This window comes from Trichechus manatus, unplaced genomic scaffold, assembly GCF_000243295.1.
Source record: "Trichechus manatus latirostris isolate Lorelei unplaced genomic scaffold, TriManLat1.0 scaffold00012, whole genome shotgun sequence".
In the NCBI taxonomy this organism is placed as follows: domain Eukaryota; kingdom Metazoa; phylum Chordata; class Mammalia; order Sirenia; family Trichechidae; genus Trichechus; species Trichechus manatus.
In genome coordinates, this window is record NW_004443948.1 from 19,060,399 (window position 1) to 19,077,487 (window position 17,089).

A 17,089-nucleotide genomic window follows, 5' to 3' on the forward strand; every position below is an offset into this window, starting at 1 on the left:
ATTGTTTTGTGACATTAGTTGCCAACCCCATTACATGTCAACACCACCCTTCTCATCCTTGGGTTCCCCATTACCAGCTTTCCTGTCCTCTCCTGCCTTCTCATCCTTGCCCCTGGGCTGGTGTGCCCCTTTAGTCTTGTTCTGTTTTATAGGCCTGTCTAATCTTTGACTGAAGGGTGAACCTCAGGACCGACTTCAGTACTGAGTTAAAAGGATGTCCAAGGGCAATACTCTCAGGGTTTCTTTAGCCTCTGTCAGACTAGTAAGTCTGGTCTTTTGTGTCTGTGTGTGTGAGTTAGAATTTTATCTTACATTTTTCTCCAGCTCTATCTGGGATGTTCTATTGTGATTCCTGTTGTTATTCCTTTTTTTCATACCATTCTCTTTGGCACTTCATTTCATAATTGCCTCTACAGCTTGAAGATAGAGATGAATTATTTTTTCTTTCTAGTTTCCCAGCATCTAAAACAGAAAAAAATTAGATTTATCACAATTATTTCTTTTCAGTAAGATGTAGTGTTTGAATCAAAACTGAGGATGTGAAATTTTCATAGGTGCTTGAACCACACTCAATATTTTCACATTGCGGTGGCCTGTATGAATACAAAAAGTTTTACTGTAACAAATGATAGAAACTAATGACTAATCATTGTCTGGTGACAGGAACTATCTCACATTCTAGAAGATAGTTACACACATGAGCATATGCATATATTCATACACATGCATACATGCAAGAACACAAAGAAATACAACCCAAAATATCAGAAATTCCTTGAACAGAGCTAGAAAAACAGAAATTAGGAGAAATGGGTTGATTCTTTATGTTCGTACTTTACTGCCTTACTTATTTACACAGGATTTTAATCAAGAATTGCTCTTTCTTTGTTTTCAGTCTCTTCCCGAGTTTTTTTACTTCTTAAAGTATTTTTCCAACTTATTTTCCTGACATCTTTTCTTGGCAATGCTCCTTTTCCATCATTTATTTTTAATGAAGCCTTCTCCAAACACTTCTTTGTCCGAAATTCTGGAGCATTTCAGGCAATTATATTGAAAAAATAATATTTGGAATTGGTTGTGACTCTGCTGCCCATCCGTTACTCAACATAGCATAAATCCACAATGACCGCTACTCTATTTCTGTTTGTGTTTTTTTATAAAGTAACAAATAAATATGGAAAGTTAGAGCTCTCTTCAATGTAAAGACCAAGAAAAAACCTTGCAACTCAGTCTGAATTGAATTAAAAAATCCCTATATCCAATAAGAATCGAATAACCAAAATAAATATAGAACTTTGACAACTTAACAAATAGCCCAATTCAAAATGAGCAAAAGATTCGAATATACGTTTCACCAAAGGAAACATTCAAATGACCACCAAACACATGAAAACATGCTCAACGTAATTAGCCATCAGATAGATGCAAATCAAAACCACAATGAGATATATGTTCACTCCCACTAGGATGGCTAAGGACTCCTAGTGGTGCAGTGGTTAAGAGCTATGATTGCTAACCAAAAGGTTGGCAGTTTGAATCCACCAGCTGCTCCTTGGAAACCCGATGGGGGAGTTGTACTCTGTCCTACAGGGTTGCTGAGTTGGAATCAACTCAATGGCAATGGATTTGGTTTTTTTGTTTTTTTGTTTGTTTGTTTAGAATGACTAAGATTAAAAAAAATAAAAAAATAAAAAACAGAAAATAACAAAAATTTTGTGAGGATGTGGGAAAATCGGAACACTTGTCCATTGCCGGTGAGAATGCAAATTGGTACAACCATTGTGGAAAACAGTATGGTGGTTCTGCAAAAAACTAAAAATAGAACTGTCATATGACCCAGCAATGCCACTGCTTGGAATATACCCAAGGGACTTGAAGCAGCAACATAAAAAGACATATGTACGTTAATGTTCATTGCAGCATTATTCACAATAGTCAGAAGATAGAAATAAGCTAAATGCCCATCAAAAGGAAGAATGGATAAACAAAAGGTGATACATACATACAATGGAATATTACCCAACCAGAAAGAGAAATGAAGTCTTTATACATGCAGCAACTTAGATGGAGCTTGAAGACATTATGCTAAGTGAAATAAATCAGTCACCAAAAAAAAAAAAATCATTGTATGACCTCACTTATCTGAAAAGACAAAAACAGGCAAATGTTTATAGACTAAAATTTATTAGTGGTTACCAAGGGGGTTATTGCTTATGGAGCACTGAATTTCAGTTTACAGTAAAGGAAAAATCACATTAATTAAGAGTAGGTTTGCATAGCCTATTAGTGTAATTGCTGTCAATAAGTTGTACACCTGTAAAAAGTTGAACTGACAAAAGTTGTGTGATTGATATATTTACGACAACAACAAAAAGAGCAGCTGCTGAGGCTGCTTATGTACAATCAAATACCTCATGGGATTTGGTTTCTTGTTTTAGAGGTTTAGGGACATGGTTTCATGAGACATCCCACTTAATTGAACTAGTATCATGTTTAGTGCTTCTGTTCTATATTCTAGTTTGTTACGTAGTGGGTCTTAAAAGCTTGCAAGCAGCCATCCAAGGTACACAAATTGGTCTCTATTCACCTGGAGCAACAGAGGAAGAAGGAGAATTAGGAAAAGAAGGAAGAAATGGAATGGGTGACTAATTGCCTCCATGAACAACTGCCTCCTTTGCCATGAGACCAAAAGGGCTGGATGGTACTGGCTACCATTACCGAACATTTTGATCAAAGATTCTAGGAAAGAATCCTGAACAGAAGGGAAATAATGCAGAACAGAATTTCTGGAGCCATGGAGGCTGGATGAACCCCTGAAACTATCACCCTGAGATAATCTTCAAAGCTTAAACAAAAATATCCCCAGAAGTCTTTTTAAAACTAAATAGTTCAGCTTCACTAGCAAAGACCATCTGCCTTGAGCATTGTGCTCTTTTAAGAACTATCTATATGGGATCAAATTGCAACAGCAACTTGAAAGATTGGACGGGAAACTTAGTGGGCAGTGAGTTTATGTTAATGGTGGAGAAACAATTTGGAAAAGTAGCGTGAGTGTTATTGTACAACTTGAAGAATATATCAATATCACTGAACTGTATATTTAGAAATGGTTGAATTGGTATATGTTCTGCTGTGTATATTCTCAAAAACAACAACAAAAATAAAATAAATTATTAAAACATTAATTTAGTTCTCACTGCCTTGCCTTATCTAAGATCAATCACAAATATTGGTAATGAACTCTGATATATCTTTATCTACAGATGTTATCAGAACCATAGGTCCTCTTTGCTCCCAAGCTGGCATCTTGTGCTGTATATATTTTTATGTGCACCTCTAGATCAATTTCTTAGACTTATCCAGCTTTGTCCACCCTGTTCTGTGCCCAGGAGACTGACCCCTATAGACCGTGTCATCCTGGCTCCCTTACTCTGTGCTTCTGGTTGGCTCAGTTATGGGGGGCAATGGATGGAGAGGATAGAGAGGTAGGAGTATTTATTCTCCCGGGTCTGTCTTAGTTTGGGTGAGAGTTAGCAGAGGTTGGATTCCTCCAGAAAAAGTCATTTCTTGGCAAAAGTCCCTTTCTTATAGTTACAGCTCTCATAGGCCTTCAACAACCACTTCCTATCCTCACCCCTTTAGTTTCAGGGGCTACAAAAGCTTTTCAATATTGCTAGCTGTTAAGTGTTTCATCAGACCTCATAGGTTACCCTTGATGCCATCCATAGCATTGGAAATAACCCACTGCTGTCAAGTCAATACTGACTCATAGTGACCCTATAGGACAGAGTAGAACTTCCCCATAGGGCTGCCAAGGAACACCTGGTGGATATGAACTGCCAACCATTTGGTTGGCAGCTGTAGCTCTTAACCACTATGCCACTAGGGTTTTGGAAATAGTCTGTTCATTAACACTTTTCTATTTGCCCTTCTTGTGTGTGCTGTCTACTTTCTTCTAGGACACTAATTGATATTTTCACCATTTCTTAATGTACTTGATTTTCTGTCTCATAGTCTTAATTTAGGTAATCAGAATTTAAAAATTATTAAAAATAAAAGTTTTTAATGTTTGAAAAATAAGCTGATATTTTAATAGCGCTATTTTTCTAGTTATATAAATAACCAAATATTATACTTTTCTCCATAGTAACTTGTATTAAGAATGCCCCACACATAGTGTTAAGTAAACATATGTGAAAGCGATACAGCATTTCATAATTTCTATAAAATTGTTGAATGATTGCTTATGTTAAATGGCTTGAAAAGTAAGAGTAGCATAACATTTGATATCTAAAATTTAGCTTTCTCGACAATATCTTATCTATAGACCCACCTGTCTGTTCTTAAGAATCAAACAATCAAACACAAAATATTTCTCCTCAAGAGAGATGAATGACTTTCTCTCTTCATCATTAACACCATATTAATACCTTTTTCCAATGTTTATAAACTTTAAAGGGAGAATGTTTAAAGAGAATCAGATTTCCAAACAAATCTCTGCATGCTTCAGCTGTAAAACAGGGAGAATTTTTGAAACTAAATATCCTGCTTGGTTATTTTGTTGAGGACATTTGCCAAGACATACTTATATGAAAGTGCTTTCAGGAATTTCAGCCCTTGAAACATTTTCTGAGACTGAATATCGACAGTATCATTGATTAAAAGTTTTTCAAGAATTCATCTACATTTTTTCTTTTCATTCAAGAATAATGAAGAACCTTGAAAATGCTTCATGACAAGGACTTCTTTAAAACTGTTGCATTAACAAGAAAACAAATGCAGTTATCACATGAGACAAGGATAAAGTAGGGAAGAAAAACGAAGAAAACTCTTTCTTAGGCCTGTGCTTCTTATGAGGTTTGGGTGTCTGTTGGGGTGGATTATCCAATCTGCCTACCAGATCATCTGAAGTGAACAATTTCTACATGAAACCCACGTGAAATCATTCACTACAGATTAGTAAATAAGCACTTGCTTACTGAGTCATCCACCCCTGTCAGGGTTTATACATTTGAAAAGAGGCTTTCATTCTATAGGAACATGCTGTGGGATTGGGAGAGAGACAAACGCCAGTCATACCTAGAAGCAGAATCTTTGAAATGGTGAAAAAAAAAGCCTATTGGATAATCCACCCCTGGGTCTGCCCACTATAACATATCAAGGAAGAAAAAAATTCTTTAAATACTAGCTCCTCTTTCTTCACTCTCTCTCTTGAACTGGTTTTCCTCCATTTTACCTCTCCAGTCATTACCTGCCCCTCTCTGCCCAAAGCTTTGCCCCAGAGACTAACACCACAAATTATGAAATCTGGGCATTGTTACTCTCTGGATAGACCATAGGGTGGGACGTAAGTGCTATGAGCAGGAGATAGGAAGAGGGAGCAGAGAATGTCCAGGGTATTTGTTGCCCCACTTCCTTCATGTTTCAGTTTCATGGTAAGTGCATCGGATGAGCTCTCTCCAGCTACATTCTTGCCAGGCAGCACTTCCCCAGGTCTTCAGCGCTCCAGTAACACTGTTTCCTCTGCTTGACTTTTCAAGTTTAAAGACGGGGACGGCTTCTCACTGTTGCTAGTCCCTGGATACCTCACCATCTCTTGTTGCCTCTTTTAACACTGTTCTGTAAATAATCTCCAGAATCATTTCAGTGAGCTCTGTTTCAATTTAGTATACTGACTCATACACCCACTTTCAACCCCTTCTCCTTAGTTCCTACATTTACCAAAATGTTCATAATCCTCGGCCTCTATTCACAGGATGTTATAATGGACTTAATGTGTTTATTGTGCCTAGGAGTATTTCTAGATAAAGGTGAAAATATGATGGGTGTTCAAGTACTCTGTCATCGGCAAGATGTAGATTATCTTTTGTGAAAATGGATCTCTTTGTGTTCTTAAGTTTCCTCCTGTATGCTACCACCTATCCACTTGCCCATTGTATTACCTAGCCCTTATTGCCTTGAATTATCACTGTGGTTAAGTGTTTGAAAAGATAAATTACTTTTGTATAGTCAGTACAATATCTAACAGCTGCCAAAATGAATAGGGCAGCATGGCAATAGAACTATTAAAAGTTGTAGTGTCTGGAGAGTAGATGTCCAGAGTAAAATTTCAGAGTGGATAGAGTTTGTCTCCTGCTTCCTTTTCAATTTCTTTCTCATTGCCTCCCCTATTTCCAAGCAGTCTATATGTGAGTTATAAGATATAAGAAGGTAAACAATACCCACGTGAAGAGAAAATACCTTGATGAGAAAACATTGCGATGTAGTTTTTTGGAGGAGAAGAGGTGGAGCATTGTTGGGACAGAGATTGCATTCTGAGTTAGTCTGCACCATTTGTTCATTATCTCAATTATACTTCATCTTTTTGGTAGAAATGTGTCTGATGGGAAGATGGAGGGATGGAATCTTGCAAATCTTTCTGGTCTCCTTTTTTTAATCTCTTGTACGAAACACGGTGAAGTGGCTGTGGAGGTTTAAAGTCCTGGAGGCTTAACAGTTACACTTTTGAATCCACTGTAGACTTGTCACATACACCTTCCCCGGAGAATACATGCTCTTCCTCTATATCTGGGCTCAAAGTTCTTAGACAGGCAACCAAGAGAAGACTCAAATCTAGGACACTCAAAACCAGCAGACTGGTGAATCAAGCTCGGCAAAGAGTATACTGCAAAAAAATAAATGAGGGGAAACGTAGATCCCTACCATGAGTTTTCTAGAAAAAAAATCATTGTCCGTATTATCAGCATACAATATCCTTCTTTTTCTTGTTCCTTGCCTGTGCAGTGTGTCAGGGGTCCCCAAACTCTTATCTTACCCTGCTCATTAATACTTGCCTTAGCAATTACAATTTGTTCCATTTTCTGTACAACGTTATTGATCTTTCTATTTAAAACACAACAGCGCAACCTTCATACATGTAAATGGATACATGTAAATCTAATTATGTCCTCCAGAATATAAGAAAGTAATACACTGAAAACATAAAATAACAGTATCTATTATTAAAACCAAAAAACCAAACCCGTTGCCGTTGAATCAATTGCAACACATAGCAACCCTACAGGACAGAGTAGACCTGCCCCATAAGGTTTCCAAGAAGCGATCGGTGAATTCAAACTGCCAACCTTTTGGTTAACAGCTGAGCTCTTAACCACTGCACTACGAGGGCTCAAGAGCCTAGGTTCTGGAATGATGCTACCTAGGTTTGTGACCTTGGGTAAGTTCCTTAGTATTTCTGTGCATCAGTTTCATCATTTGTAAAATGTGTGTCTTTTTAAGTAGTAAATTGGTTAGAAAGTACCTTGTATATAATAAGCAAAGAAAAATATATATATAGAAGGCCTTAGAGCAATCTCAAACACCAATATTATACATGGCTCCCTCAGGTAAAGAATGATGTCCTATACTAATTCTGCCTGATGGGCATCCCCAAGTGTTACAAGAGTCTTAAATAAGTTTGCTCTACCTGTGCACACAACTGACTGCACAACCATAGACCAAGAATCGTTGGAAGAGTAGAAGTTGGGGATCTCATGACCATGAGGAATGTTCTCACATTCTTCAGATTTCCTATACCCATTATTCCTACAGTTTTTAATAAAACATTTATAAGCTGTATTGTATATGAACATAATATATAGTAACTAACAAACCAAATTCATTACTGTCAAGTCAATTCCAACTCACAGGGAGCCTATAGGACAGAGTAGGACTGCCCCATAGGGGCAGCTGGTAGATTCAAACTGCTGACCTTTTGGTTAGTAGCTGTAGCTCTTAACCACTGTGCCACCAGGGCTCTTAATATATACTACATATTTATAAATATATATTTACCTATTTATAAAATATTTATGCCCTAAAAAAGACTTTTCTTGTTCTCTAAATGGTGAAGGTTGATAATTTTTCAGTATAGCATGCTTACTCTTACACAGCAAAAGTATCTTAAGGCAATAATCAAGGAATGACCCAAGGTAAGAACTCGTTATACATACTGAGGTGTTGCATCTCATTTTCCTCCCTCTTATCATCCCAACCCCACCAAGTTATGAAAGGACGTATTGAGACTATTGTGTACTCCTCTACTTCTAACAATGCTTGATCTTAGAAGGGATCAATTGAAAATAATCATATTAGTTGAACTTAGAATAGGGAGGTAAGCTCAAATAATCTGTCCTGGGAAAGATTCAATTTCATAGGCTCTGTTGATGTGCTGTGGATATATGAAACCTAGCAAAGCTACAAATGGCTGGAAAATACAAGGCAGCAGATCCACATTAGGAGAAATAATTTTCCCAAAGGACAGCTTCTTAAAAACTGGAGATAATTTCAAAAGATTGCAAATGATCCCCATGGTCTCAGCAAGGAAATACAAAGAGCAATACATAGACTATTCTGGACATATTAGGTCAGAGAGGAATTTAGCTTTATTGTGTATTTCTGGAACAGATTTCTGAAAAAAGGTTTAATATTATGAGATTTGTAGACTAGTATGCAGCACAAAAGACAAGTTAAATAAGAGAAAAGGATATCTATGTTGGATGAAATAAAAATGCATGGAGTGACATCAAAATTTAGCTTAGGATATAGTTAGAAACTTCACATCTGTGTGTTTGTGTATGTTTGTGGGTGTATGTGCAGACTGATTACTTTTATATTGAACATATATTTCTTTTATAACTCTTTTACAAGTATAATAAAATATAAGATAATTTTCCAACCAAGCAAGAATAAAGTGGAAGAAATATAAGTAAAATGTATGAGTTACATGTTAGACTCTTAGTAAACCTTCAGTTCTGCAGAATAATGTCCAGGCCTCAGCCTTGAGAGGAATCCAGTTACACTGATCCTTGCAAGGACAAAAAACCTGTTGCCGTCAAATTGATTACTATTCATAGCAACCCTATAAGACAGAATAGAACTGTCCTACAGGATTTCCAGGTAGCAGCTGGTAGATTTGAACTGCTGTTTTTTTGGTTAGCAGCCATAGCTCTTAACCAGTACGCCACCAGAGCACCTTGCAAGAACAATACCAGGGTAAATTGAGGGAGCCATCTGATCAATCAAAACAATGTCCTACATAAATTATTGTAGATTGTTTTATAACATCCAGCTGGAAAGACTCTGAAATACATGATCTGAACACATTTACCCGGGGATTTAGTGTCAAACCAATGTGCTATGAAGTGAATTGTGCCCCCCGCCCCAAAATATGTGTTGTAAATCCTAACCCCTATACATGTGCAAGTGAAAACCCTGGTGGCATAGTGGTTGAGAGTTTGGCTGCTAACCCAAAGGTCAGCAGTACGAATCCACCAGGCGCTCCTTGGAAACCCTATGGAGCAGTTCTACCCTGTCCTATAGGGTCGCTATGAGTTGGAATCAACTCGATGGCAATGGGTTTGTTTATTTTTTAAATACATGTGGATATAATTCTGTCTGGGATAAGAGTTTTCTTTGTTATGTTAATGAGCCTACATCAGTATAGGATGTGTCTTAAGCCAATCACCTTTGAGATATATAGAAGAAGCAGTTTAGACACAGAAGCATGCAAAGACAAACTGGGGAATATTGATGTCACATGGAGACCACCAAGGAACTAAGGAACATAAGCTGAAAAGAGACAAGGACCTTCCCCCTAGAGGCAATGCCCTCAATTCAAACTTCTAGTCTCGTAACTATGCCAAAATAAATTTCTGTTCATCAATGTCACCCACTTGTTGTACTACTGTTATAGCAGCACTAAGAAACTAAGACACACGATAATAAATGCAATCACTTTTCTAAAATGTGGTGAAGTATACTGAACCTTGAAAATTATGTAAGATGTTTTGTGAGTTATGGCTATATGTCCCTTCAACCAACACAAAATAATAAACCAAACATCTGATCAAATGTAGGACTTTTCAAGTTTCATTGTCCAAAGAGACAGTCTCCATTCCCCTGATTGGCAATTTTCCTTTACTTTTGTAGACAGCTACATGATCTGCTGTGAGACCCTGCCATCACTTTTAAGGCCCATATTCCAAGTTTGAGTTCCATTTTTGTGACCTTTGAGTTACACTACTAATAAGCCTAAGCATGAGGATAAAAGTGGGCTCCAATTGGTACCCATCTCCTAATTTAATTGTATCCCTGGACAGGAAACTGCCAGAAATTCAAGCTGAATGCAGACGAGGACATGAAATGAGGTATCATTGCTGATGTCAGATGAATCCTGGCTGAAAGCAAAGAATACTAGAGAGAGGTTTACCAGTGTTTTATTGACTATGCAAAGGCGTTCCACTGTGTGGATCATAAGAAATTATGGATAACATTGTGAGGAAAGGGAATTCCAGAACACTTAACTGTGCTCGTGAGGATACTGTACGTAGATCAAGAGGCAGTTGTTTGAACAGAACAAGGGGATACTGCGTGGTTTAAAGTCAAAAAAGTTGTACATCAGGGTTGTATCCTTTCACAATACTTATTCAATCTGTACGCTGAGCAAATAATCCAAGAAGCTGAACTATATGACGAAGAACGTGGAATCAGGATTGGAGGAAGACTATTAACATCCTGTGATATGCAGATGATACACCCTTGCTTGCTGAAAGTGAAGAGGACTTGAAGTACTTACTTATGAAAATCAGAGACCACAGCCCTCAGTATGGATTCCACCTCAACATAAAGAAAACAAAAATCCTCACAACTGGACCAATAAGCAACATCATGATAAATGGAGAAAAGATGAAGTTGTCAAGGATTTCATTTTACTTGGATCCATAATCAACACCCATGGAAGCAACAGTCAAGAAATCAAAAGACTCATTGCATTGGGCAAATCTGCTGCAAAAGACCTCTTTAAAGTGTTGAAAATAAAGATGTCACCTTGAGGACTAAGGTACACCTGACCCAGCCTTGGTATTTTCAATTGTATCACATGCATGTGAAAGCTGGACGATTAATAAGGAAGATCAAAGAAGAGTTGACGCCTTTGAATTGTGGTGTTGAAGAAGAATATTGAATACTCCATGGACTGCAAAAAGACCTAACAAATCTGTGTTGCCAGGAGTACAACGGGAATGCTCCTTAGAAGCAAGCATGGGGAGATTACATCTCACATACTTTGAACATGTTATTAGGAGGGATCGGTCCCTGGAAAAGGACATCATGCTTGGTAAAGCAGAGGGTCAGTGAAAAAGAGGAAGACCCTCAACAAGCTGGATTGACACAGTGGCTGCAACAATGTTATGCTCAAGCATAACAGCAACTGTGAGGATGGTGCAGGACCGGGCAGTGTTTCATTCTGTTGTGCTATGTGTTGTAACTGACTTGATGACACCTGTCAACAACAGCATCTAAAAGGCACAGATACAGAAATTGGGAATTTTCATTAAAGTATGGAAATTTGTTTCCTATGCAAGATAAAATGAAACATTTTAAAGGACATGAGGGAAAAAGTTGCCATTCTTCTGAAAAAAAGTGCTAGTGTTAATACTTTCTATATATATATACACATATATATGTATCTATGTATATATATGTATGTGGGGGGATGTGTGTATACACATACATACACACGCACACACACAGACACACACACAGACTATATATGTGTATGTATGTGTATATATATGTATATATATACATACATATGTATATAAACACACACATAGATATGTACAGTGAAACCTGTGTGAGCCGGAATTCTACAGGACTACTTTGTTTTTCAAGGTCTCGTAGGTTTTCCACCTTTGACAGGGTGGAGTCTTGTGACGTTTCTATTGCTTGTTTTAGTGGAAGATCCTTGAGTTTTCCTTCTCTGACTGGATTTTGCCTTACACAGGTTCTGGCTTTTGCAGAAATGTAATGAATATATTATAAAATATAAATATCATGATCTAGGCCATCTCCAGAACATATAAAACCAGAGATGTTACTGATGAATCCATTCTTTAGGAATCCTGTGCTAGTGTTTGGCACAACTCAGCGGATGCAAGTGGAGAATGTGAGAGTACATGATTTCACTGAAGATAGTAACTATCTATATGCATATCATTCTCCTGAGAATTATCTTGTTATTAGAGAAAATAATCGAAGATATCTAACCAAATTAAGATGATGTGTTGTCATGTATTCCCAACTCCCAAATTTTTATCTTTGTTGTTGTTAGTTGCCTTTGAGACAATTCAGACTCATAGCAACCCCATGTGTTACAGAATAGTACTACTACATAGGGTTTTGTTGGCTGTAATCTTAACAGAAGCAGATCACTGGGACTTTTCTTCCACAGTGCTGCTACGTGGGTTCAAACTGACATCCTTGAGGTTCACAGTCGAGTGGAACCATTTACACCATATGAATTGATTATTTTTTAAGCTCTGAAGGAGTAACTTTTTGATGATGAAAATAATAAATACAGTTGAAACTTCGCAGTTAAAGAACAAGGAAGCCAAGTTTGGGTTTTTATATCAAGGACTCACTTGGTCAATGGTCAACTCAATAGATAATAATCTAAGAAACGTTTTGCATTCATATATCACAAGTATCCAGCTGTGGAGTAGGGTGTAGTCATCAATGGATCTCCAATAAATCTATAACAATTGAATACTACCTAATGCTGACATTAGCCAAGTGAACTATTTATTGTATTCTTACAGTGATTAAATTTGTCATCTCTCCAATAAAGTCGTGTTAAATACTTCTTCAATAATGAACCAGAGAAGTTGCCCAGAACATTAGAATCAAATATTCTTCAAGAGCGCTCCAATAAGAAACTATTTAGAGGTAGTAAGTGACTTAGTACAGGCAGGAAACAAAAATAGGATAAAGAAATTATGTTATTATAATAGGAATTTCTAAATTGTATAAGGAAGAATGCAATAATGGAAAACTCCACAAGAGAGTCATATGTATTTGGTGAGTCACTAAGCCACTGGAAGACTCTTTCCTCATCTGTAGACAAAGACACAGATATCTACTGTTTTACTATGTGACAGTTCAGTGAGGTTCAAAGGAGGTAATGTGTGAAAGTACTTGATAAATTATGACACTGTTTTCAAACACATTATTTCTGCACCTTCCCTCTCTTCCTCTTTTGAATACAAAATAGAGCACTGAAATTTTCAGATCTTTTCCCTGTCCTACTTGATTTGGAAAATCCCAAATCTATGAAAAGCCAGTGCCCCCTACTCATCTCTTCTGTGGGAAGAATTTTTCTTCTACTTACATCAAGCATTTAGTTTCAGACATTCTAAATGTCTTTAGGGAGGTCATAGAGCTCAACCTTTTCTATGGTGTTAAGGCTGGGATTAGGTCCCTGGGTGGCACAAACAATTATCCACTTGACTAGTAGCCAAAAGATTGGCAGTTCAAACCCACCCAGAGTCATCTCAGAAGACATGCCTAGCAATTTGCTTCCAAAAAGTCACAGCCTTGAAAACCCTATGGAGCAGTTCTACTCTGCACACATAGGATTGCCATGAGTAGAAATCGACTCAATGGCAACCAACAACAACATGCTTGGAACTGTTCAATGTCAATTTCAGTTTGGGGGGCATTTTAAACAGATCATCTGTGAGCACAACTTAATATTATTTGGCACTATGGATCAATTGGAATTAGATCCTAAAAGACTTTGATGCCCACCACCACATGGTGCCTCTGAGGGGGACATGAGGACCACGAGATATTCATACCAGATGACATAATCTGGGGTGACCATTAATAAAGAAAATAAAAAAGTTCATATTAGCTAAGAGCATTCTTTGTGACAGTCCCTAAGGTACTTACTACTTACAATGTTATGATATCGGCATTCCAACCACCAGGTTAGTAAAGATGAAACTAAATCTAGCAAAGGTAAAATAATTTCCCCCAAATTCATAAACATAGTTTAACAGGAGAACCAGGATTTGAATCCATGTGTAAGTATGTTTTAATTACTTTGTTTTACATTTTTAAGTGAATGTGGATGTAACAGAATTTTATAAATTCTATTTTCCAATTTAAATTGAAAGATAATTCAACCCAGAAAAATTTTTCTCAAACTACATCATAAAAGTTATACTTAGAAAAAAAGAACTTTGAAAATCATGTACGGAAGTTTTCTAATCAACAACACTCATTGAATCAAATGTTATAAAAATATCAAGTGTATATTCCAGAAGTTCTGGTTGCTGATTACTTGTAAGAAAGAAGATTTAAATCAAGACATTTAACCTGGGGTTCATGAACTTCGGTACACTTGAGAAGACCTAAAATTTTACATAAAATTTATATAATTTGTGTTTACATAATTTTGGTTCTGTATACTTCAATCGGATTGTCAAAAAGTCCATCATCCAAATAGGTGATGTTTACTTTTTGCTAAAAGAAAACTATAAAACTGTTTTTTAACACAACTCTTAGCAGTACCTCCTCCCTTTTATTTTCTTCTTCTAAATATTTTAAGGTAAGTCATGAAGCCAGAGAGAAAAAGAAATGTTTACTCTTTTAGGTGAAACAAATAAGTGTGTTGCCCATTTAAGATGAGGCCTAATTTTCTCCCATGGGGTAGAAAATTTACTTTAAAAACAGAACCCAGTGGAAACTCATTTAACGATCAAAAAACCTGCCTAGATGGTTTCAAATATGTGCATAGTATGGAAATTTAATCATAATTAAGTATAAGTACTAAAATAGATTTATCTAAAATAACTCTGCTAAATAGGGAATTTAGTTTCTCTTTATGCCTGAATACTATTCCATTATATGGATATAGCACATTTTGTTTATCCACTCATCTGTTGATGGAAACTTAGTTGTTTCCACCTTTTGATTATTGTGAATAGTACTGCAATGGACAGAGGTGTACAAGTACCAATTTAATTTTTTCTTATATTCTGAGTTTTCATTATAGGCTATATGGGAGTTTCTTGTTGTTGTTCGGTGCCACTGAGTTGATTTTTTACTCATAGTGACCTCATGTGACAGAGTAGAACGGCTGCATAGGGTTTCTCCTAGGCTATAATCTCTACGGGAGCAGAAAGACAGGTCTTTCTCCTGCAGAGCTGCTGGGTGGGTTCAAACAACCAACTTTTCAGTTAGCAACCAAGCACTTAACCTTTGTGCCACCAGGGCTCCTCTATGGAAGTATATCATCTTACAGATTTTCTTAGCCTCTATTTTTACTGAAAAAGTCACCTAATGAGAATCCTCCTATATTTAAAATGTCAGCTTTTCATGCTATTGCATTATCACAAAATGGGTGGAAAAACAAATCGTCTTTACAGGTATATGATAAGGTTAAAAAATAAATATATTTAAAAGTGACCATTTGATGACAGAACTCTTATTTTCAAAACAGATCCTTACTGTGAGATCTTAGTCAAAATTTTATGAAGTTCTGATACATACTACAACATGGAAGAATCTTGAAAACACTATGTAAAATGAGATAAGTAAGACACAATAGGACAAATATTATGTGATTCCCTTTATATGACATATCTAATGGGCAAACACACAGAGACTAAAGTAGATTAGTGGTTACCAGGGGCTGTGGAGAGGGAAGAATGGAGAGTTACTGCTTACTGGGTACTGAACTTCTGTTTACGGTGATAAAAAAGTTTTGGAAACAGATAGTGGTGACAGTTGTACAACGTTGTGGATGCAGTTAATTTCACTGAATTGTACACTTAAAAATGGTAAAAATGGCAGATTTTATGTTATCTATTTTACCACAACAAAATTTAAAAAAAAAAGGGAAAAACAGCAATCTCCCTATGGGATAATGAAATGTTCTGGAACTAGATATTGAAAATGGTTGCACAACTTTGTGAATGTATTAAATATCACTAACGGTAAATTTTTTGTCATGAGTATTTTGCCACACACCCCCCCCCCACATACACGCAAACCCATCTAGGTTATATTTTAATAAAAAGAAAAAAATTAAATTGGACACTAAAGAGCAGAAACGTATTTACATAAAGTAAAGGTAAAAAATTGTAGATAGGTTTTGTGAAGTTGTAAGAAACCATTTAAAGATATAACTGAAAATAATCTTTAGAAAGAATCGGGTTAAATTTGGTGGCTGTGAGTATGCCAGTACATTTTTAAAAAGATGAGTGGGTTGATGTGCCGTTGAACTAACTCCATTTTGATGTTCCCACTTCAGTCAAGTTCGAAGGTTTCCACACCTTTTTGTAAATCTCCTTCCCCTCAATAATATTGCCTGGTCCTTTCCTGGAATACCCCCCTTCATTCATCTTTTTCTCTGTCTCCTTCCCTCAAAATCTGACTCAAAACTTACCACTTCACAGAAGAATTTTCTTCTTCTCATCCATTTACTACCCTTTTACTTTGCATCTCACGCTACAATTTATTCTCTTTTTATGCATGTTTGTCAATAAATTCCTGTGTGTGTGCGCTTATCTCTATGTTATCTAGGCAGCTTATCCGAGGCAATGACTATTCCTACCATATCATCCACAGCCCAAGAATCAGGTTCTAACACAAAGGAAAGACTCTGTAAATATTGCTGAACTACTGACTGGAGGAACAATGATTTTAATTTTTAGGAAAATAACATAATACACATTTATAGTTCACATTAGGCCTTAATAAAAGGTTTTAGATATACTAGCTGATATGTTTATTATATTTTAATATATAGTCTACTGCAGTTTATCCATTGACAAAGTGTATAATAACGATAGTTTGTACTTATTACTGAAGTGTAAGTTTTTTTTGTTTTTTTTTTTTTTACATCTGTATGTATGATGATATCCTGGGAATTCATAACAATTCAAAGTTATCATGTATCATTTGGAAGGGTGCTCAGCTCTCCCAGTATGCTTCTCAACTGAAATATGCCTATATAAATATATATAAATACATATATATGTACATATATATGTGTGTGTATGTATATATGTGTGTGTGTGTGTAAACATCATGTATCTCCATGCTATTTTCTAAGCTGAGTAAGTTTTTAATTCCATCCTTGAGTAACTATAATTAAAGATTGCAGTTTGTAAAAGCTCGACCAAGAGATATGCTGTAAATTGTCACAATCCGCTCTCTTTTACTTCTACCAGACTTCAGGTAGGAAGCAGAAGAGGCAATG